Below are 24231 nucleotides of genomic sequence, written 5' to 3' on the forward strand. Positions count from 1 at the left end.
ATTCTCATGTCTTTCTATCTTGGCTTGTCTTCTGCATCTATCATTTATGTTATTTCGTCAGTTACTATTATATAATGTCTAATGTGATTGGTAAATGGATTAATGGGCATATGGTTGAATGAAGTATCTAACCTAAACAAAGAACATGTTAACTGAAAATTAACATGGTATCGAAGCTTAGGTGAGGACAAGCCCAAGCTTAAAGAGATTTGCAATCACTAAAGAATTTCATTGATACCTCCATCTCTCTGTGGTAAATCAAGTCAGATTTCAAATCTCGGTTATTTCTCAAGGCATTATTCTAGCCCTAATCATCAGTAAACATGGGCACCAATCCTAAAGATATTTAACTATCACGGGCAAAAGTTGGAAGACAACAAGGTATGTTGTTGTGCTTTATAGTAGTCCTACTCATCAAGCTTAAGACTGTATCATCATCATAAGCTTATGGAAAGATAATTTCTATGATCACTGGAGGTAAGGTCAATCCTCTATAGATCTCTGTTTGAAATACTGTTCTCATCTTTAGAGGACTAATCAAGTGCAGGATATATCTATCTAAGATATATCGAATACTTTAGATAACAAGTATAGGCTTGCATTCGTTCTATCATTACTTTTGAAGCTGATATTATTTCCTAAGAAGTTACTGTTTTGGACATCGATCAAGAGTACCAAATCCTAGACCAAACATATTTCAGAAGGGTCCTGGAATCTAAAATTCCTCCATCAAATTCTAAGCATGATCACCACGATCATTGATTAGTATCAACTGTTCAACACTTATTCTCTCTATCAGTGCCTTTGGTTTTGGAAGGATATTTTGCTTTGAAGATAGATTTTTTTTGCGATAGGGTCAAGTCACTATGATGCCTTGCTTGAAGGATCGAATCATCTAACTTGCTGCAGGAATAAGGCTGAGGGATTGCGTAAGAGAAAAGTTAAAGAAGGATCATATTGATCCCAAGAGACATATTATGGTTATGTTGGAGGTATCCCTAAAACAAGGTTATCAATAATCTGAGCACAAGAAGGTTCGATTACTCAACACTTGGCACTCGATGGTCATTTTACACAATCTCTTGGCCTCCTTGAAGGTCATTGTTGCAGTAAAATTATAGTATATTCCTGTTGGTGAAAGCTGCAGTAACTATGCAGACTTGGTTATTATTATTTGGAAGGCTCATATCTGAACCCTGTGGCATATTGAACTTGCTCATTGACTGAAGCATGATAACCTTGTCATTAACATAACTATGTGGCCTCCTTGAGAGAGAACTGATTCATTATACCATCCTACAACTCGCAAGTTGATTGGCTATTAAATTTAGATATATGTGAGCATGAAAGTTTAAATAAGCCATCTTTGTCAAGATTCTAAAAGAGGTAAACTATAGCAACAAGACCAAGATGACTCTATCTGATGGAAAACAATAACACAAACGAGACTAAATGAACATAGTCCACATAAAACTGGTTCTAACCTTTTATTGTTGAATATCTTATAATTGTGATAATTATCATCAACACATGTATGTATTGTCCTTTGATAACACTACAGTTTGATAACTTAAAAGCAATATAGATGAAACACAAATAAAAAATTTACTACATGTAGAATTGCTTGCCAAAACTCTCATCAGATTTGTAGTCATGTGTTTGTGCTTTATTGTTGTGACACTCACTATTTCCAAACTAAGGAAAGCATGGACAAAGATACAAATAACTTGGTGAAGTTGAAGGCTCTATTTTCCTTATTAACATCTTCCTCTGACAAGGATATTGGTCATCTATAGGTCTTTGGGCACTCAAAACGGGATGTTAATTGGATGAATGCACAAGGTCAAATTTATGATACTTCCTTATCTCCCTTAGCTACTCAAATGAAAGATCTCTCTAGGCAGTTCCAGATGATCAGAACCTCTCATGTGTTCAAAGAACTTAATAGGAAAACATATACTCTCTCAAAGGAAGGACTGCAGTTGTAGGAGAACTAAGTTCAAGAGAAGGAATTCATTAGTGGTCATTTATCTTATTTAAGAGAAAAGCATAATAGGTTCCACCACATGGATACCTTCCTTCAGAGCATTCATATCAAACTACAATTGTTTAACATTTTTAATTTGCAGTAAGAAGAGAAAGGAAATTTAATTGATGTCTAACAAATGACAAAAAAATGCCAATGAGACTAGAATGTACAATCAGTAATTACCAATCTATAGGGATGTCCTCGGCTACCCTGAAAGCATAAAGAGAAACTTGTTTAGTTTTGTGAGAGTGCACTTGTGACAAAGTTTTAATTATAAATTTGATTGCTCTTTACAGACAAATTCCACACAAGTCTCCCTGAGATCCCACTTTAATCAATAAATGATACCCACATTTAGTGCAAAAACCACTAGTGGAGTTTTAAGGCCTCCTAGTCATTAGGGAAGTTGATTATTAGGATTACTTGTGACATCCTATGTATTTTTCAAATGCCAATAAACCATATATAATTCTTATGTATTTTAGAAACTCCAATACAAAATCAATATTACTAGGAATCATTAAGGCCAACAAATATATCTTCAACCATATAGTTGGCCTTGATGACTCCTAGTAATATTTTTGCCTTCACTAAATGTATATGTAAGATGAATTCACTCACATCCAAATATATGCTTCTAATAAATAGCTTGTAGGTTATTAAGGATCATTTAAAAGGTAATGTCAAAATCATGCAGGTTAATTGTGTGTGCAAGCGTTGTAAAATTTAAATATACCCAGCTCTGGTGTATAGTGCTTTATTTACATTTTCCTAAAGGAATATAACATTATGTACCTCATGTGGAGTGCTATGTTTACTTTGTCCTAAAGGCAGATAACATTGACTAGAAGTGGTGAGGTTATTAAGGATCATTTAAAAGTAATGTCCAAATCATGCAGGTTAATTGTGTGTACAAGTGTTGTAAAATTTAAATATACCTGGCTCTAGTGTGCAGTGCTCTATTTACATTTTCCTAAAGGTAGATAACATCATGTACCTCATGTGGAGTGCTATGTTTACTTTGTCCTAAAGGCATATAACATTGACTAGAAGTGGTGAGGTATACTCATCTGGACAATTGAAAAAAGCTATTTTGTTTACTGTCATGTCTTGAGGCTCCACTTCTCAACATACCACAAACACTTGAAACAATGGTGGTGGAAAGGCATGACACCATGGCAAAGGTTGTACCACACGTGTCAATGAACTTGTATCAAACTGAAGCTTCTGGAATTCTTGGAAACTATTTTTGTTGATGTTGTTTCTTACCCTTCCCTTTCTTCTTAGATCACTAAGAAGCATAGTGGCCATCCATACTCAAAGGTTCTAGAATTCTTACAAACTATTTTACTGTTATTGTTGCTTACCCTTCCCCTACTTCTCAAGATACTGAGAAGCATATTGTCCATGCTTCTTGCACTTGATATCGCTCAAATTATTCTTATGCTGGTTAGAAGAGCTTGAAGCTTCCCTCTTCTTCTAACCCTTCACAAATCCTATTTTATTCCCTCCTTTTCTCACCCTCCCAATGAGGGCTAGCTTTCGTACATCCTCATTATTAGCGGAAACCATCTCCAATCTCATTTCTTCCTCGATCAATGCATCCCACAAACTTTCAATTGAAGGTAGCTTCTCACAAGCACATACAAACTATACAAAACGGTGCCAAGATGGACCAAAGCCATTCAAACTGATCAAAATTAGTCCATTCTCTTCTACCTTGTCGTCAAGTGTAGCTCATTGATATCTCAACTCTTGATCTTTATCAGATAGATAACTACTCTAGTAGTGTTTCTCATGCAAGTAATGGATGATTTCTTCATTAAGAGCATTCTCCTAGACATGTTCTCGCTCCAATACAATGTAATTAAGGTAATATGCACTTCCCTATTAATATTTTTCTCTACAATGAAAGGGTTCGATGATTCTTCACCAAATCCAAAACTATTCATTCCAGTTTGACCAATTTCTAATCATGCTCAGCCAAATCCTTGGTATCTGTTGAAAGTAAAATCTCCTTCTCCACTACGTACCACAATTCAACCTCTTCTAAGAGACGTTGTATCTTGAACTATAATAAAGTTGGAAGTGCCCTACAACATGTGACAATCCTAAACACCCTAACTACTTGTGATTACAACTCTTTAAACAAACATGAAAACATATTGAGAACTAAGAATCAAACCTGCAACCTCTTATAGATGGAGGCCACCTTTCGCAAACATGGAACAACTGGGATATCACACCGCATGGGCCACAACCTTTAACTGGTCGAAATCTACTTCACTTGCTGAAACTCGGGCATCCCACCCTTGAAACCCTCCAACAACTCCCTCTAAAAAGTTGCAATCCTATCCATGCATAACTTCCTATTAGTTTCAGTGAAAGTTCTCCGATACCATGCAATCCAGACAATAGTAAGTAAATTTTTAACTAAAAGAATATTCCTAAGATCATAGGTAATTTAAATCCCTTGATGGGTATACTAGAATCTACAAAGACACACTACTGAAAAATAATAAGAGCATGCACAAAAATATGAACTCTCAATCGCATCTATATTCTATTGAGTGCATAGCAAAGAAAGTACAACGCAATACCTCAAAACCAAAAGCTTTCTAACCAACACAGAAGTGTTCACTACATCTCCTTTATAGAATAGGAAGATGCGAAAAGATACAAAGTATTTGGTCACATGAATGAAGCACTCAAGGTGACTCAGTCAAACGTTAGCCCAAGTTTAATCATCTAGTGTACCCTTGCTGCATGGATAAGTGTGCCAGGTAAGTGCATCTCCATTGGAAGACAAACAGAAGCATGCATCCCCTTCCTTGAGAATTGTGCCCCTTACCAAGACTGGAACCTTATCATGCAAAAGAATTCTAATTATCTAGGGTTTTGTGCCCTCCAAATATTAAAACAAGCATGCAGAACTGAACTGAATTGAATTTGAACTACAAACTAAGCTAAATTGAAGAAAAAACAGAATTTCTTAATCTTAAACAACATGCAAACTGAAATTAATTAAGGATAGCAAAACTGGAAATATACCCTCTACTCTCTTACATAACAACACCTCTCTCATACTATAATGTGCACAGGAACCATGACAAACTACTGCCATTATTATTGTTGTATGGACTTGCAAAAGGTACACCCTTACTACTATTGTACCTGCCAATTAAGTGCACCCTAGTACTGTGGAGAGGACTGTCAAAGTTAAACAAGGTAGAAAATCTAACAAAGGATATGAACCAACTGATCAAAAAAATATTACCACAGTGATAAATTGAATCCTTAAAAGAGTGACTAGTGTGGGAAGAGACAAAGTTAAGTCAAACAAAGTATAAATCTTTGCCATAGATAAGACAAAATTTACTGCATGGTTTTAAGAAAATTCATCTCAATGGGATAATAAATTGTTTCAAACCCCAAGATTGAAAGGAAAATGACTTAATGTACAACAAAATGTTAGTATTTTGTTAAGCTGCATTTGCATTTACTCAGAGGTGTTGATTTGATGCTATATAATTCTTAAAGCCATGTTCAACCTACAATGAGTCTCTAGCTTTTCTGTTGTTAAAGTTGCAGGCCTATTTTAGCAAAGCCATAGGCTTTGATCATGATGAAATGTAGTTAAAGGGTTTTTTCTGGATTTATATATTTTTCACAGTTTAGTTTCAATTATGCATTTTTCCATACCAAGTAAGAAATAAAACAAACCATTAGCAGACAAAGAACATATCAATGAGAGCTAAACATGTAAAATAGAATGGATAAAGGATATACAAATGTAGAATGGAAATTTTTAACTCAGAAACTGAATAAACAATGTGGTGTTAATAGTACCTATATAGCAGGATTTGATATCAGGAGTAAAGACACGCCAAGTCCATCGAATGCCTTTTTCCAAGAACCCTCAGTAAGAGTTTTCCAAAGTCCCTTTGATTTTCCAAATGTGCTAGTTTACATCCGAGAAGACACTGTGTCTAGTGGCTTTCCAAAAAAAAATAAACCACCACATAAAATAGTGTTTATGTATAAATTTGAGAAAGAAATGTACAAGTCAAAATACCAAAATTTGGCTAGAAAATCCAAATCACTAGGACAAAGTAGGAAGAAAAGGACTTGTACCTGTGTTATCATAGCTGTACAAGCTCTAGTTGTAGCAACTACAACCAAAGTTGCCTTTGTTCCCATATACTTATTCCTATGTTTTAAGTAAAATCTCTTAGACTATAGCTATAATAGTATTGGTTAAATTTCTGATGTATAATTACTTTATGAAAATTGAATAAGCTAAACTCATGGTAAATAATATGACAAGTAATTATCTGTAGATCAGAAAAGGTTTTTCCACATGGTATCGGAGAAGTGAGATCAAGTAGTGGAGTGTGTCTTGGTGGAATGATCTTGCATCAAACAAATCTGTGTATTTTCCCTGGAACTAGTTTATCTGCATATCTGATAATTCAAGTGTGCATTACATAAAGATCCATTCTGGATTTGAGACCTCTGTGGTACATTATTTTTGAATTAGTCACCGGAGAATCCACAGTAAGAACCATTTTCTGCCAATGTTTCAAACCCCAACCGGGATCCATCATCAGGACAACTAGAATGCTTGATAGAAGAAGAGCAGATTTTAGGGTTTAAATAGAAATAAGGAGAGAAAAAGAGAGAGGAATGTCGGCTCTTAATTTTGAGAAGTCGGTTGTCTCTGATTTATTTAATTAATTAATTATTAATTTTTTTGATCATTAATATTTAATATTATTAAAATTAATTGAAATAATTATTATTATTTTAATTATTATTATTAATATGATAATTAGTAATAATAATTATAATGATCAAAATTAATGAAGAAATTTTTATTAAACTTGGTATATTGAATTAGTTTTTATTTATTATAATATATGATGGTATAATTTTATTTATTAATTTTTAGAATGGGTTATAGCTTTATAAAGGAAATTAATAAAGAAATAATTACTAATAGAAAATATTATTGTTATTAAGAATGATTATTTATTAATCTATTAAATAATAATAATAATTAGAATTAATAATATTAAATAATAGATTAAATAAATCCTAAAATTTTGTATTAAGGATAATATTGAAAATATTAATCCTAGCAAATTGAATTTGGTATTTAATATTAATTAATTAATTAATTAATTTATTATTTATTATTTATTTTTATTTATTATTTTTTTTAATCACATATTGGTATAAGATTAAAATTGGTTAAATTTTATTATTATTTCAAAGAATAAAATTAATAATTATTATTATTATTTAAAAAAAAAAGGTCATTAATAAATAATAATATTAAAATTGGTTAATTTTATTATTATTTAAAAGAATAAAATTAATAATTATTATTATTATATTAATAATATTAATGAAATAGGTAATTAATATGGGTGATTATTAAATTGAATAATTAATTAATTAATATTGTAATTGCTTAATTGAGAATTATTATTATTATTATTATACTGATATTGTGTTAATTTATTATACTGATATTGTGTTAATTTTTCTGATTAGGGGAAACCAGCTTCCACTAATCTCCATACCATTGTCTCTGTTGAGATTATGCAAGTGTTTGATAATTTCAAGAGCTCCTCTGATCTTTCGTCTATGGTGTTGTTCTTCCTTAGCGATAATGGAGGCGCTTTCCAAATAGACATGGTGCTTAGTTTTGGACGAGTGTTCTGCAAGGGCAGAAGAACGAGACATTTCATTTTTGATATCAGCGCCATGTTCCTTGAGTCTGGTCTGTAGGGAGCAACCTGTTTCACCAATGTAGCTTTTCCCACATGAGCAATCAATTTTATAGACCCCTTTAAGTTGATGTTTATCAATATTATCCTTAACCGATCTCATACCTTGCCTAATCGTTCCAGGGGCTAAGAATTGCGTGCTTATGTTTTTCCTTCTTAGGACTTTCACAATCTTATCTGTAACTCCATGAATGTAGGGTAGAAAAACCCTACCACCCTTAGGTTGATCTCGGGCCTTAGGTTCATGAGATAACATCCTTTTCTCGGCTTTCTGAATTGCTCTTTTAATCTCATTTTCTTTGTAGCCTATACCTTTAAAGGTTCAGACTAAATGCTTCTTTTCCTCATCGAGATGATCGGCGTCAGAAATTCGAAGGGCCCTGATAGCAAGAGTGTTTAGAACACCAAGCTTTTGGGCTAGATGATGGTGGGATTCAGCGTGGAGGTAGTTTTCAGTATGGGTTGACTTTCTGAAGACTCTGTGCCCTATGGAGCCATCCTCTTTTCTCATGATGAGGATGTCTAAAAAGGGGATGCTCATGTTTTCTTCAAGATCCATAGTGAATTTTATTTCTGAGGAGATGAAATTTAGGTGAATAAAAATCTTGTCAAGCTCTGCTTTACCATGTGTCCATTTTATATTAGTATCATCGATGAATCGCTTCCACCATGCTGGTTTCAAAGGGTAAGATTCCAGAGACTTCTTTTCAAAATATTCCATGTATAGGTTGGCCATGATTGGTGAAAGGGGGGATCCCATTGCCACTCCATATGTTTGCTCATAATATGTTCCTTGGAAGGTGAAAACTGTTGACCGCAAGTAGATTTCGGCCAACCTTGCAATCCCTGGATCAGTAACCTCTTTTATAACCTGAATGGCTTCTTCAAGAGGAATCTTGGTGAATAAGGACACTACGTCAAAGCTAACAAGGAGGTCCTCATGCTCTAATTTCTCATTCTTAATGAGATTCACAAATTCATGGGAGTCCTTGATGAAAGAATCAGTGTTTCCGACAAGGGGCTTGAGGATTCTTGTAACATATTTAGCGAGCTCATAGGTTGGGGATCTAATGGTATGGACAATTGGTCTGAGAGGGACACCTTCTTTATGAATCTTGGGTAACCCATAAATCCTAGGGATGCATTCACTAGAGGGAATTAATCTCTTTTTTAATTTATCATCAAGGTTGGATTCCAAAATTGCATTTTTCACCTCTTTCATAATCTTGAGGATGGGGTTATTTCTTAGCTTCTTATAACTACCACATTTGAGGTGTTCGTTCATTTTGTATATATAATCTTCTTTATCCAAGATCACTACTGCTCCTCCTTTATCTGCCTTGAGAACCACAATTTTTTCATTGCTACGTAGGGATCTGAAGGCCTTCTATTCTGCTTTACTCAAATTACTTTTGGGGCCTTTGGCCTTTCTCATAATAAGGGAGCACTCTTGTCTTAATGCTTCCTTATCTTCCAAGGGAAGGTTTTTAATCCCATCTTCTATGCTACAAATCATTTTCTCAATAGGAAGGTTTTTCGGGGCAACAACAAATCTAAGACCTTTTCTGAGGACATTAATGACCTCGGGTTCTAGACCTTGGGAAGACAAATTTACGACTTTCCTTCTTAATTTTGATTCAAATGAGTTGACCGAAGATTCTTTGCTGTTAATTTTGTTTTCAGCAAGGCTATTCGTATTACAATCGTCAAGCTGAATGGGCGCAATTAAATTCTGATCCATCACAGTTTCCTTCGTGTCCTCAACAGCTACATGTGAGTTTTTGCTCATCAAGTCGAAGTCGATTTGTTTATTTTTGATAACAACCAGGTGTTCCAACTGAAAGGGCGCATTGCTTACGGAGTTTTTTAGACAGGATTCTTTGCTGTTATTTTGTTTTTAGCAGGGCTATTCGAGTTACAATGGTCAAACTGAAAGGGCGCAATTAAATCTTGTTCCATCGTAGTTTCCTTCACGTCCCTAACAGCTACGTGCGAGTTACTTCCCATCAATTCGAAGTCAACCTGTTTATTTATGTTTACAGTCGAGTTCTCCAACGCATTGCTTACGGGGTTACTCTTATGCGCAGTTTCATTCAGGTTACAGTTCATTTTTTCTGTGCAGGTTTCACAGCGCTATGGCCAAGATCCTGAGAAAGATTATGCGCTACGTCAATTGAAAGAATCTGTTCTGTTCCCATTATCGCTGTTGCTTGACACCTGTCTGCGTTCTTTCCGTCGATTTTTACATTGACACGGCTCATCAGATCAGGTAAGATCGAAGGCTTGATGATACCCTCGTTCTGTGTTTCAATCATACCGTGACTGCTGGTAAAACCTCTATTCTGTGCTGGTTTTTCGACCGATCCTGAATCAAAGCTTCTTGATTCTACTGCGCTTGCTAAACAAATGCCCATTTTCTTATCATTATACTGTGATTTTTGTAGCAAGTTGGACAATTTTCTGTGTTGACGTTTTTCAGTAACCTGGCCTTCATTAATACTTTTCAGAGCGGCCCTAGCATCGATAACAGACCAGAGATTCTTGCTAATGATGCTGGCTAGCTTTAAGTGTGCTGAGAGCGCTGAGCGACCAAGATTATCCAGAGAAGCCCTAACCCTTTTAATTTCTACCCTTATTAGAGACATGTTGAGATGAAAAAACGCCTTGCTATTATATCTGTTATGCAATCTATGATTAATTTGAGCAAATGGGGGAATAAGATTATTGTCACGACAGTTCTTAAGAAAATGCAAGTCAGCAGCTCTTCTTGCTATCTTTGCTCTAGTTTTTTCGAGTAAAATGATTTCACTCTAGGTATCAAAATTTGTATTATATTATGATAAATGGATATTCGAAGCAAGCTAAAATGGATGATGCTTTCAAATTTTTTGATGGAATGGTGGACCGTTATATCAAACTCACAGTTATCATTTATATTACACTCATTAGTGGTCTCTCCAAAGGAATCAAGATGATGAAAGCAAATTCCCTTATGGAGGAAATGATGCCTAAATGCATGTTACCAAATATTGTTAATTACAATGTTGCTAATTCAAGGATACTACAAGGAAGGGGACATTGAAAATGCATTCAATTTCCTTTCCAAGATTGCAAGCAAAGGTTCTTCCCCTGATATTGTAACATACAACACTTTGATACATGGATGTTGTAAATAAGGTAGATTGAGGTATGCATTGAATATTTTGAATGAAATGGGTGATCTGTTTCCAAATAATGTAACATATACTACCCTGATTGATGGTGATTGTAGAGAAGATAATATGATTGGGGATTTCAGATTGCGGAATGAAAGGGCTAGTGCCAGGAATGGTGACATATGGTGTCCTCCTCCATAAGCTCTATGAGGAAGGGAAATTGGAAGAAGCCAATAACCTTTTGCATGAAATGGAGAAGAAGGGTCCTGAACCTGAGCACTTCACATGCGATATGTTGATCAATTCATAGTGCAAGAGAGGTAACATGGCTAATGCCTGGAAACTTCACAACAAGATGTTACAAAGCGGGATATTTTTTTGTGTATACATACAAGGATTTTATTCATGGATTTTGAAAGTTTGGGAAATAAATGAAGCAACGAAGGTCCTATTTAAAATGATGATTGCAGGTTTATGCCTAATTTTAGTGTTTACTCATGGCTAATTGATGGCTATTGTTTCCAACACAATGAAGAGGAAGCTCTGAAGCTTCTTGATGATTTTTTCGAAAGAGGTTTATCTGAAGATGTTTTTTATATAGTAACACTATTGGAGGTTAGGAAATTTTAGGGACAAAAACACAATCAATAAAATGTTTGGAGTGGTCTTGTTGGTGATGCCCTTATTTATACTACTCTTATTTATGCATACTTGGGAGAAAGTGAGAGAAATAAAGCTTCAGAACTTGTGAAGAAATGGCATAAAAAAGGATTCTGATCAATCTTAAAAAAAGAAATGCTTTTGATGTATTCTTTAGATATAGATGGAAAACTTGAGGTTTTATGGAATGGGATGATAGAGAGAGGCTAGGTTGTCAAACGTGCTATCAGAATGTGATAACTATTGCACAAACTTCCATTTCCAGTATGCTATTTTGATATGTAAGTTGTAACATTAAGACTCTATGATCTCTTTGAGTAAAATATTTGTTGTCCAATAGCTTGGGATGCCTCTCTAGAATTTTTTGAATGGTGTTTCGAACACAAAAAGAAAGTACTTTAATATTGTTGAAAAGAAAACTAAATGGTTCAATGATTACAGAAGAGAATTATAATTAACGTTGCACTCAAAGGCTTCTTCAAAAATGAGATACATAAATTTGGGCTTGCAAAGAATATCAGAATAAGTCCATGCCATCCACATCTCAGTGTCTGATATGGGGAACTTAGGTCGCCCCATTTATGGGGCCTAGTTTCATGGAGAAAACACCCTTACAGAAGTGGAACTCAAAGATTTAGGATAATTTCAACTAGTTTTAAAGTTAAAATTGTCCAAAAAAGCAAGGTACTTTTAGTGCCAGATATCCCATGCTCCATTTATCAGTTTCGTATGTAGAAATCAATGTGGTTCAAGTTTACATAGAGGCTAATATAATGTTTAATGTTCTCAAGCTTGTGAAATTGCATTTCATGCAATGTAGAAATGAAAGTTCTAAGGAAAATTAAATTGTAGCATGCTCTGTGGGCCAATTTTAACGTTACTTAAGTTTAAAAGAGGCACTTTCACAAATCTAGGAGGTTGTTAATGCAAACTGCAAACATCTTTCAATGTTATTCTGTGTACTATTTCATTTTTATCTAATAGAATAAATTGAAACCTAAGGCAAGGAGTTGCACAAAAGATCCACAAGGAAAACTTCCCTGAAGCAAAGATGAAGTCAGTGAGCAAAAAACTGATGTGAAGATGCTAGCAGTCAATTGCCCAAGGGTGATTTTGTATACTCTTGCCAGAACTGAAGGCTGTATCCCACTATCCAAAGTATGTTCTCTCAACTACACTTGGTATGCTAATAAATGCTTCTGGGAAAAATTCACAGCCTATTTTGCATAATTCACTAGAAAATGTATTTATTGAACAAGTATTAACTAAGCGATTCAAGGCTTGATCATCTTTTCTAGTTCGAGAGCATACAATAGAAGCCCTTGGTAGCTTGTATGGAAATATCTACTTAAGTGGCAAGCTCCAAAATGCAGAAGACAAGTGTTTGCTAGTGGGTTTACTTATAAGGGTTGCAGATGATGTTCAAGAGGAACTCATAAGGTCTCTTAAAATTCTCTACAACAGTGCAAATAATATGTGGCATGCCATTCAAGGCAGGGAAGGAGTAGAACGCTTGATTTTGCTTCTTTCCCTTTCTTCAAATAGCAGCAGGAATGTGCAGTGGCCTTGATTTGTATGTTGTCAAATGAAAATGATGAAAGCAAATGGGAAATTACTGCTGTAGGTGGCATACCTCCTCTAGTCCAGATTCCAGAGATTGGATCTTCAAAAGTGAAAAAGCACTCTAAAAATGTTATTGTGAACCTCTATAATTGTAGTGAAGATATCCATTCATGTTTTGAAAGTGTAGATGATGTACCTGCATTTATTGGGTTGTTGAAAAAGTGGTAGTCCAAGTAGAAATAAATTACTGCAAAGATACTGAACCATTTCACCCATAAATCAAATAGTAGCAATATCAGCCAACTCATTACTTTTCTAACTGGTGACTTACCAAAAACAAAAGTTCATGTTTTGGAGGCCTTAAGATCTCTACTGAAGATAGTACTGGAAATGATGGAATTGAAACAATGACTAAAATCCTTTGTTCTACTAATGACAATACTTGAGCTAAATTTGCTTTAGTTATTGCTGCATTATTTAACTGCAGGAATTATTTACGTGAAAGAAATATAGTAATTGAATACATTGGACTAGTCCTAAGGCTCCGCAATGCACAATCAAAATATATTTTGATTGAAGCAACATGTTCTCTTGCTGCTATTTTTTGTTAATAAAACAGAGCCAGGAAGGTGTGAAGTTGTTGCTAACCATTAGTTAGCCTCGCAAAATCTTCAGTGATGTTTTCAGAAAATATGATCGTGAATTTTCCTGCATATAGGGTACTCGTGAGATGTTGGTCTGAATAAGGAAAACTTTTCAGAGCTCTTGGAGATGAGATGTTGAAGTTTTCCCATCTTTTCCAGCAAGAAATTTATGCTTGTTTTTTGAAATGTTAATATATAACAAGAAGGATTGAGGAAGCTCTTGACTTGATCCATGAGATCAAGGAGAGAAGCCTTTTGCCTAAGCCCAAGAGTTTCCATATGCTAGTTAAATATTGTGCAAAAAATGGAAAAATGGATTATGCTATGCAGTCAATGTCATGAAAATGAAAAATTACATGCCTGATGAAAATGTTTATGGCATCCTTATCGATGATTACTTGAAAACAGGCTAGGTGAAGAGAGGATTTGATACAATGCATATCATGAAAGAACTAGTTTGAATTCCTATTGTTTCAAGCTACACTGCCTTGGTTTAGCATCTTTTCAGGGAAATAAAATACAAAGAGGCTAATAACTTAATAGGTACCTTTGGTAAATGCAAGCATGTCATTGTGAACGTGATGCTCTAATTATCGTAGCAATGATTGTTGGAGAAGTAAGCTAGGGCCACACTTCTAAAGCATGGGAATTTTTCAATGCCACAAAAAGCAAGGGACTAAACCCTACGTGGAAACCTGTTGTATATTCATTTGTATAAGAATGTTGACTCTTCAATTCTACTGGATATTAATAATCATGGGAAAGTTGAACCTGAACAAGGAGACACTCATTGAATGTGTCTAAGTCAACAAAATTCATTGGTTCCTCCACAACTTCAATACGACTTTTCCTGTGCAGCGATTGTTTTAAAAGTTATGTTGCTTGGCTATAAAACCCCATGGGAAAGTTGATCCTGAATGAGGAGACACTCATTGAATGTGTCTGAGTCAACAAAAAGTTTCACTGTTTGTCAAAGTTCCTATACTTAGTACTTTTCATGGCCACCAATGTTCAAATCAATTGTAAATAAGTAAAAATCACCCGTTGTTACTAATGCAGTGAATAGGAATTAAAAGACACAACACTAGAGAGGCTAATTATGTGACAATATTGAGTAGATAGTTTGCACAACGGTAAGAAAAAGTGCAATAATTTCTCCTGCCAAAGCTAGACTTCTCCAGGGCGATGAGAAATGCTCCTTCACAAGCTCGGTAAACCAAACCTTGAATTTGCTTCTGTAGTGATCATCTACATCTCCCTTCAGTTTTTCCAATGCATCTGTCCGGCTCATGGTGACTCCCTTGCATAGACCATTGAAGATCTCGGCAACCTCTAAATCACTCCCAAGGTAATTTATAACGATGTCACTTTTCCTGAGCACAGCTACATCTTCTTCAGAGTCGATCAACTCGTCCATTAGACTCAAGTAACATGTCACATAATTGATTTCAGATGCCTTGCATGCCTCAAAAGCGATTAGATTATGGAAGAGTACCTCTGTGTGATTAGTGATATTGATGGGTGGATGATAAATTATGGCGATTTTATGCTCAAACTAATCTTTTGATGCCTCCATTGCATAGCACAAATTTGATCCCAGAATTTCCTAATTCTACAGCACAGGGGATGCTTTTGATGCCATTTACTACATTCTCCACAACATTGCGGTTGATTTGTATAAGAATATTGAATCTTCAATTCTGCTAGATATTAACAATCGTGGGAAAGTTGATCTTGAACGAGGAGACAATCATTGAATGTGTTTGAGTCAACAAAATTTTTCACTATTTGTCAAAGTTCCTCCACAGCTTCAATACTACCTTTCCTGTGCAGCTAATGTTTTAAAAGTTCTGTTGCTTGGCTATAAAACCCCGTGGGAAAGTTGATCCTAAACGAGGAGACACTCATTGAATGTGCTTGAGTCAAAAAAAAGTTTCACTGTTTGTCAAAGTTCCTCCGCAAGCTTCAATATGACTTTTCTTGTGTAGCTATTATTTTAAAAGTTCTGTTGCTTGGCTATAGAACCCAGTTAAAGGAGAGCTTTATTTTGAAAGTATATGTGCACCCAAGAGAATGTGCCTCATTTAATGAACTTGGGTGCCATTCTTGATGGGATTTTACCCTTGTAAAATCTTGGCAATGAATTTTGGATATTTCTTAGAGAATTACGCCCTCTAAGCCATTGAGAACCAGCCAACACTTAATTATTTTTCTCAGGATTTCATTTAGCAATGGTTGGGAACTAAACACCCTCGATTAAGCATTTCAACCTTTATTCTACCATATGAAACTACTTCAGACACCAATAGAAAGAGAATTGCACACCAAAATCTCTAGAACTTTGCTCATCAAACATGCAATTACAAATTTATCTCATGGCACAAATATTTGTGAAAGAATTCATGAAATTAGTACCTTCGTGAGTTCCAAATCCTACCCAATTTGCACCAATGTCAAATTTCGCTTCCATGACAATGCAAAAATCTCACTGCAATCTAGCTAGGGCAGCACCAATGTCAAATTTCACTTCCACGACAATGTAGAAATCTCGCAATCTAGCTAGGGCAGCACCAATGTCAAATTTCGCTTCCACAACAATGCATTCAATGGCAAAATCTAGCTCCAATCTACCTAGGGCTGGTTTCTCACCACCAAAACTAATTTTCCCAATGGGTTTTTTGGACACCGTAGCCTCACAGGATTCCAAACTCTCTAAGAGTTTTCTTCTTCAAAAATACAAATGACCAAAATGAGGAGAATGCTCATTTCCCCTTTTTAAAATTTCCTTTTCATTTCTGGCTTTTTATTTTCTTAAAATTATTATATTTTTCAATTTCCCTCCTATTTAAAAAAATTATTTTTCTTTCAATTTCCCTCCTATTTAAAAAAATATTTTTTTTTTCATTTTTACCTCTTACTTTATAAATGCTAACATAAGCTGAAGTGGGAAAGGAAATTGCTTTGAAAATACAAATGACCAAACTAAGAGAACTCTCATTCTTCCTCAACTAATTTGTTAGATCGACCTTCAAGAATAATGCATTGTTGGACTTATTCGATGTGATACTCTAATTCCTATTTGATTTGGTGGATGTTCCAAAAATATTCTCTATTCCATTTTTTTATTTGAGCTTTTGAGAACTTGATTTTCTACTGGAATTGGTGCATAATTGAGCCAAGTCGAGGAGTGGCTTCCTACCACCATTATTGGGAATTTTCCAAGAAGGAAGGTTCCCTAAGAAAAAAGCTTTCAAAACGAAAGGGTCTATTTTTGGGGCTTTCTTTGATATTTTCTTCCAAGCTTACAGGCCAATAATATGATATGAAAAAGGGAAGGATTAAAACCTCCACAAAGATCTCATTGTCCCAAGGAGCTTTTGAGACCAAAAATATGTCAAATCTAGAAGTAATTTGAGGGAAGCCACCTTTTTTATTATTCCAATTAAATATCCCATGTATAGGTCTGCATATGCGGCATGCAGGTCTTGCATGAGGTCAAGGAAGAGATATGCATCAGAATCCAGTTATTGCAAGCCACCTTTTTTTTTCCATCAACTTAATGATGTGGAAGTTACCCACTATTATCCGTAGTTATTTTAAAGATATGGAGTGGAGATCATTCAATAGAACTAGACCACATGCATTTGTAATTCTACCTATTGACTTAAAACTTTTGAATTGAAAATGACCTGAAAGAATGCATGGGGTTATAGTTAGATTGGTGATGGTACTTTCCATGGGATTTCATATAAGAGCTAGCCTTCCTACTTTTCCTTTAGCATCCATTTCCACTGAAGCACTACCTTTCTAACATTTCTCTAGGATTTCACTTACACGATCGTTGGAGAATTTTGTTTTTTGTAGTATGAGTACTATAGGGATTTCCTTATGTTTTTAACCTTTTGGGAGCCTCAACTTTCCTTTTTAGTTGAAACCCCTAATGTTCCATGTGAATAATTTCACTAAGAATGATGGGGAATGGAGTGGAATACATCTGTCATGAGATCCATCTTACTTAAATTGGCTAGCATCTCGCTCACTTCTTGTATGACGTTTTTGTTTCTTTTGTTTCCATTCTTTTTTGCTTCCTTGTGGTGCTTTGAGGGTTCTTTGAAGTTATGAGTTTGGATGCCATATATTGACTAACCTTATCTTTGAGAGGTCATCCCTTTATGATTACAGAGTTTCAAGTAGGGTTGATGCAACATCTACACTATTTGTTCAAGATTGTTTACAAATATTTTCCTTTTAGCTCTTCTACCATGCTTGCCAAGGTTGCTTCTTCCACATACATTTCTTTTGCATCATCCTAGGTATCTCCTGGAATTGTTTTTTTGCTTCTGGTTTGTCTTCTCGTGGCTCTTCTTGGCTGGTTTCTAGTGCCTTTCTTTTGATAGAGCTTTGATCTATATTTGGATCCACAAAGTTTATTTCTTGTGATGGGTTATCCACATCTACACCATTTTTTCCATTATTGTTTGCAAATTTTTCCTTTTAGCTCTTCTACCATGCCTGTCACGGTTACTTACTCTACATCCATTTCTTTTGCATCATCCTCCATATCTCTTGGAATTGTTTCTTTCTTTTTGGGTTATCTGTTCATGGCTCTTCTTCGCTGGATTTTGGTGCTCACCTTTCTTTTGATAGAGCTTCGATATGTATTTGGATCCATAGAGTTCACTTCTTGTATTTATTTATCTAACATTTCCATGTCCTCATCTAAGATAGTTTATTTTGTCTTTTATTTATCAACATTAATTGCATGAAGCAAAAGAGATATTGGGAGAAAAAGTCAAGGAACTTGGAAAATTGAAAGGGTTGTTGAAGAATTAATGGAATGAAAAACTAACATGAATGTGGGTAAATAAAATGGTGGAGTTAATCCAAAACCATCAAACAATGTAAGAATTACATGTGTAGACTATTTAATTTTTTATATATGTTTGACGTATGTTTGACAATAAGTTTGAGTTTGACCTTTGTTTTCTCCTCTTAATCTGCCTGATAGCCCCACATATGTTGAGAGTATTTGTGTAATTATGTTTAGAAGAAATCCAATACTAAAGAACGAGGTGGTATTCTCACCAAATGAAAAAGGGAGATCCAATTGTAAGATGACCTTGGTTAGCTTTGTATTGAAGGAGCAAAAAATGGGGTCAAAAGGGGATGAACCTAGATATGGATAGCTTGAAGATTGTGCCATTCATGTAGTTGAGGATTTCTTGTGTCAGTTTAAAATATACTTGGAGCAACTTGGAGATGAACCTTACTTTATTCCTATGAACTTAGATGCACTTGTGGACATTAGAAGAACATATTGTTTCCCTTTGAAAGAAAATACGTAGAAGATATTTGGGAGAAATGTGACTATCCATAAAATATGGATCAAATTTAGAGACTTTGTAGCTCTTTTCCTTGGCCCCTACTAGTTCTTGGAGGTTTTATTTGGAGGGGTTAGTAGACAAAAACCTAATATGACCAAGAATATTAGTGTTGGAGGATCTATTGATTTAGGAGAAATTCTTAGGGGTTCCAGGATTTAAGGGGTTTAATGGTTTAGGAATCAAGGGTAAAGGGAAAAGGGTTAGGGCTTAGGGGTCAGGGGGTTGACTACTATGGGGTTGAGGTCTATATGGGTTAGAGGTTAATGGCTTAGTGCTTAAGAGCTTAGTGGGAGCCTATGTGTATCTCTTTTATGGATGAAAGAGGCTATTAGAACCCAGATTGGAGCTTGGGGATTGGCCAACCTAGAAGAGTAGATTGGATCATCCCGTGTTCATTGAAGCAGAAGCGAATTGTAGTAGTGATAGGTGGCAACCCTCTTGGAGACTCTATGTGTTTTCCTTTGATGGACTAAGGGGCAGCTAGAGAGAAGAATGGGAGTGAAGGACCAGCAGGACAAGATACGACAAAGAGTATGCAACATGATTGTCATTTTACCTTGTATTCCATAGACTGTTGTATTATTCAGATTGGTTTAATATAATAGAGATTGGGTTGTACATATTTGTACAATATTTTTGTAAAAAGTTGTGTATACTTGTGCATGTGTGATTTACTGTTATTTATTTTCCGCAGTGCAAAGTAGCTTTTGTTGAGATTCTAAGATTCTAAGATTCTATCCTAGACCCAAGATCGTGGAAATTCAATAGTATTTGCTAGTTAGCTAGGAGCAGCCTATGTGCATGGATTGAGGGAATTAGATGAAGGGTCTTGCAGGTGTTTCAAGCTTAGGACAAGCAAAGAAAACTATATTGGTTTCCAGTGAAACAAAGTTGTATTGTAAGAGATCCATTTCTCATTTTCTATCAATAAAATTCTCAATCAAGGATAAGGTTTTCCTAGTTGAGTTCCCTAGAAAAATTGTGTTTTGCAATTGTGTGACTGTTATTTAATTATGTTCTATTTTGTTGAAATTAGTAGATAAATTGTATGTCTTGGTGTTACAATTTAGTTTTAGAATTGTTCACTACAGTAGTGCAAAGATTTTTTACATGGTATTAGAGCAAGGAACAAAGTAAATACCAACATAAGTTGATCCATATTTCACAAGAAGCAACAAAATCATAGGATAACTTCTGAAGCAACCATAACCTCTTGATCAATCCACATCACCATTGAATTTCCCAAAATGCTTGAAGATCATAATTCCACAAGAGTGCCCAGTATTGCTAATCACAAAAAAAATATGATTGAATTTATAAACTCTTGTCAACCCTAACCCTCCCTTCTTCTCCATAATTCGATATACAAGTTTAAATTCTTTGAAATTTTAACAATAAAATCATAGAAATGAGATCAGAAAAATACCTTTCAAACATATCCATACACCTTGGAGTTCTTGAAGGTTGCAATTTTATCCATATGTGGACAACATGTTTTCTGTTCCAAATTGTAGCGAAAACCTCCAAATCCAAATCAGGAGAAGAATATCTCAATTAAAGCTCAAAAAAGAGCAAACCCAAAAATGCTCAATCACATCCAGCTTTTAATGCATTTCACTAGGGTAAAAAATCTCAATATACCCTACTATCTTTTCCAGAGCATTGATAAGATGGCCTATATTGTCTAGAAAAGAGAGTATGAACATCAAATGAAGAGTCTCTTTCATCATTCCCTCATTAAAATCATATTCCTTTATCATCTCAAAGAGCTCAACATTGTTGGTCAAACCAATTTCAAACAAAGGGAGACTTTGGGTTGGGCACAACATTGTTTTGCTAATGACTTGGTTGGGTTCCCAAGTCGCAAAAATAGTAAAGCTATCTATGAGGGCATGACAATTAGGGAGTGCCAAGGTGTGCCTAGATTCTAGTCAAAGTAGATATCAAATATATTTTATTCAAGGCCATTGAATTGGTTTACGAGGAAAAAGTCTAGACCCATAACATTGATTATTGGAAAATCTCATTTCATTATTTCAATTGTTACAAAGTTGGACATGTTCAGACCTAGTGGTTAGAGTTGAAGGCACTTTTCTCCGACAACAAGTAAAGTTTGTGTAATCTCTTTATTTTTCCCAAGGGTTTTCACTATCTTGGTTGTCGGACAGTGGGTCTTGTCAACAATTAATTACGTCCCACCACAGTTTCGAATGGAAGTTGATATTGTTAATTATGAGCCCAATCATGTCCACATGAGGCATTCAAATCCTAGTATGAATTTACAGGTGACACTTCATTGTCTTAATAGATCATCTCCAACCAAATCATGAGGTGTTTCCAAGATGGATGGTGTTCCAAGGTAGATATTTAATTTGAGCATGAGTTTTCCAAGGTTGTTTTCGTTTTGAGAAAAAATAGTAGTGCAAAAGAGCTAAGCTCTCATTCTAGCTTTGAGGTAGTAACTATCCCTAAGTCTCAACCAAACTCCCTTTAATTTAAGATTTTTAAGCCTCTTTTAGTCCCCCATGGTTCCAGATCTTTGTCTAAGCCAAAGCTCTATGTTAGAGTGAAACAAGATAAGTTTTTAATGGTCATTGGTAAGGATATCAGGTTCTAGGATATCCCAAACTTGTTAGAAACTACTTTGGTAGGAAGATTTTATGGTAAGATAGTGCAAAAGGCATCTCTCACTGCATGGGTTTTGGAAAATTGGATGTCAGCCCTGGGTTATATGTTAGTTTATCATGGATTTGTTCACGGTTGGATAGGATTTCAATTTTGGCAAGGGTGGACTATAATAAGATGAAGGAGACAGAATGGGATTAGGGAAATCGAGCCTAGTCCTGGAAACATGGTTGGTGGATTTTGATCCCACTCACAAACATATCTCGGTGAAACAAATTTGGGCTATATTGTCGAGCCCTCCCTTTGTCTTCTAGACAGAGGAGGCCCTTCACACTATTGGCAAGAAGCTTGGTAGATTTATTTCTGTGGACCCTAATTGGTATGTTTTGATTAATAGGCATTGGGTTTGGATTCTAGTCAAAGTAGATATCAAAGAGTGTTTATTCAAGGCCATTGAATTAGTTTACAAGGAAAACATCTAGACCCATAAGATTGATTATTGGAAAATGTCATTTCATTGTTTCAATCATTACGAAGTTGGACATGTTCAGACCCAATGGTTAGAGTTGAAGGCTCCCATTTTGAGGAAAAAGAGAATTTGGAAGTAAGTTAGAAGCAAGTTTGAACCAAAACCTACAATTTCAAATTATCAAAAAGTTCATGTCAGGTTGGAACCTATCCTTAAGGTTTAGCGAGAAGTTCAAGTAAACATTACGCCTCCTTCTGCTAAGATTAATTCCCCTTCATATTCTTCTTTGGTTTGATATCTTCATATAAATTCTTTTGCTTTGATGGATTCCCCTATTATTTTTCATTCTCCTCTCCATCTTCCCTCTCTTTTCCTTTCCCCGGACCCCTTCTATTCCTAATCGTATCTCCCCCCCTTTGACCTTGAACTATCAAGCCTCCCTAAAGAGGTTAAAATTGTAGTGAATAAGCCTAAACATTCAAATTTCCCCAACACTCTCAAGCCTAAGGTTAGACTAATGGAATAATTTTTATCGAAAGGAGGATTAGCTTCAGAACCACAAATATCAAATGCAATAGGTTGAAAATCTCACCTTCTTAATGCATAAAAAAAATCATGACAAAATATTAAAAGGGGAAAAGGAAAAGGAAAATGAAATACCTTTCAAAGAGGTTGGGAAAAAATAGGACTTGCAGGAGGCAAGCCTACGATTGCAATAAGGGGTTGGGAAAAAGTAGTTTCAGATAAAGGGAGACTTTGGGCTATGCACAACACTATTTTTTCAATGACTTGGTTGGGTTCCCAAATCGAAAAAAAAGTAAGGCTATCTATAAGGGCATGATAACTAGGGAGTTCCAAGGTGTGCTAGGGAATGACAAGAAGTTCTAACACATGTGAGACAATTCCAAGACATGTTAGGCATGCCAAGACATGCCAATATGTGCCAGGTTCTAGGGTGTGGCACCAACGCATGTTAGGGAGTGCTAGGGAAACACAAGGGAGCACTAGTTTCAATTGCATGGAAATGAATGAATAAGAGTGTGTGATAGGGAGTGTTAGTGAGTTCCAAGTGTGCTAAGGAGGATCAACCCCACCAAATTTAAGCACACTAACCCAAGGATAATGCAAGTATCCAGTGAACCAAATTGTAACCCGATACAGAACCCATTTCAAAATTCTCAACCCAGATGATTTCTAAGGAAATACATGTGTAAGATACTGAATTCAGCAAAACCCATTCCAAAAAAAAGAAACAACCCAGTTTAATTCTAAGGAAAATATGCATTGGAGCTACAAACCTGTATTTTTGTCGACCCCCAGCATAAACCTCCGCCTAGTACTTGGTCTTACATGTATCTAAGGGATACAATATGGTAGTGCTGATGAACCCTATTATGGATCTTGAAGTTGTGTTTTTCAAATATTCAAAATCAACCCCCATTGCATATAAATTCCATCGAATAAGATCTTTAATCTTATATATATATATATATATATATATATACTGTGGGGGTACAAAATCAGGTATTCAGAACCCAAAGTGTGAATACAAAAAATTGATGATTGATGCTGGAAGTCCAATAATAAGAAGCTAGGTTTCTTGCAATTGAGATTCCCAATCAAAACAAATAATCTCCTTGAGGGATTAGAACAGAGACAAATCGGTGTGTTTAACTAATCCAATATATGGGAGTTTGATGCAAGTGCTGACGTCGGCTCTTAACTTACCCGACTATCAGTTACGACGAAGTTCAGATTGCAGCTGTTGTTGACGATTTTGACGGTGTGGTACATGGTAGCATTGGATGTTTGGTGTCTCAATTAACCAAGCTACGAAAACTTCAACTGGATCCCTGTGCTGGTTTGGATTGAAGTTAGAGTTTTTTTATGAAGCTAATTTTAAAATT

At 35.3% G+C, this 24231-nt stretch overlaps 1 pseudogene; it reads right to left on the reverse strand.

The window, feature by feature from the left end:
* Positions 1 to 5878: 5878 nt before the first annotated feature.
* LOC149203597 (peroxisomal adenine nucleotide carrier 1 pseudogene) lies at positions 5879 to 23765 on the reverse strand (annotated as a pseudogene).
* Positions 23766 to 24231: the final 466 nt, after the last annotated feature.

The sequence above is a fragment of the Pinus tabuliformis genome, chromosome 2_1 (genome assembly GCF_031772625.1).
Source record: "Pinus tabuliformis cultivar Carrire ecotype Pingquan chromosome 2_1, CPIR1, whole genome shotgun sequence".
NCBI classification, from domain to species: Eukaryota; Viridiplantae; Streptophyta; class Pinopsida; order Pinales; family Pinaceae; genus Pinus; species Pinus tabuliformis.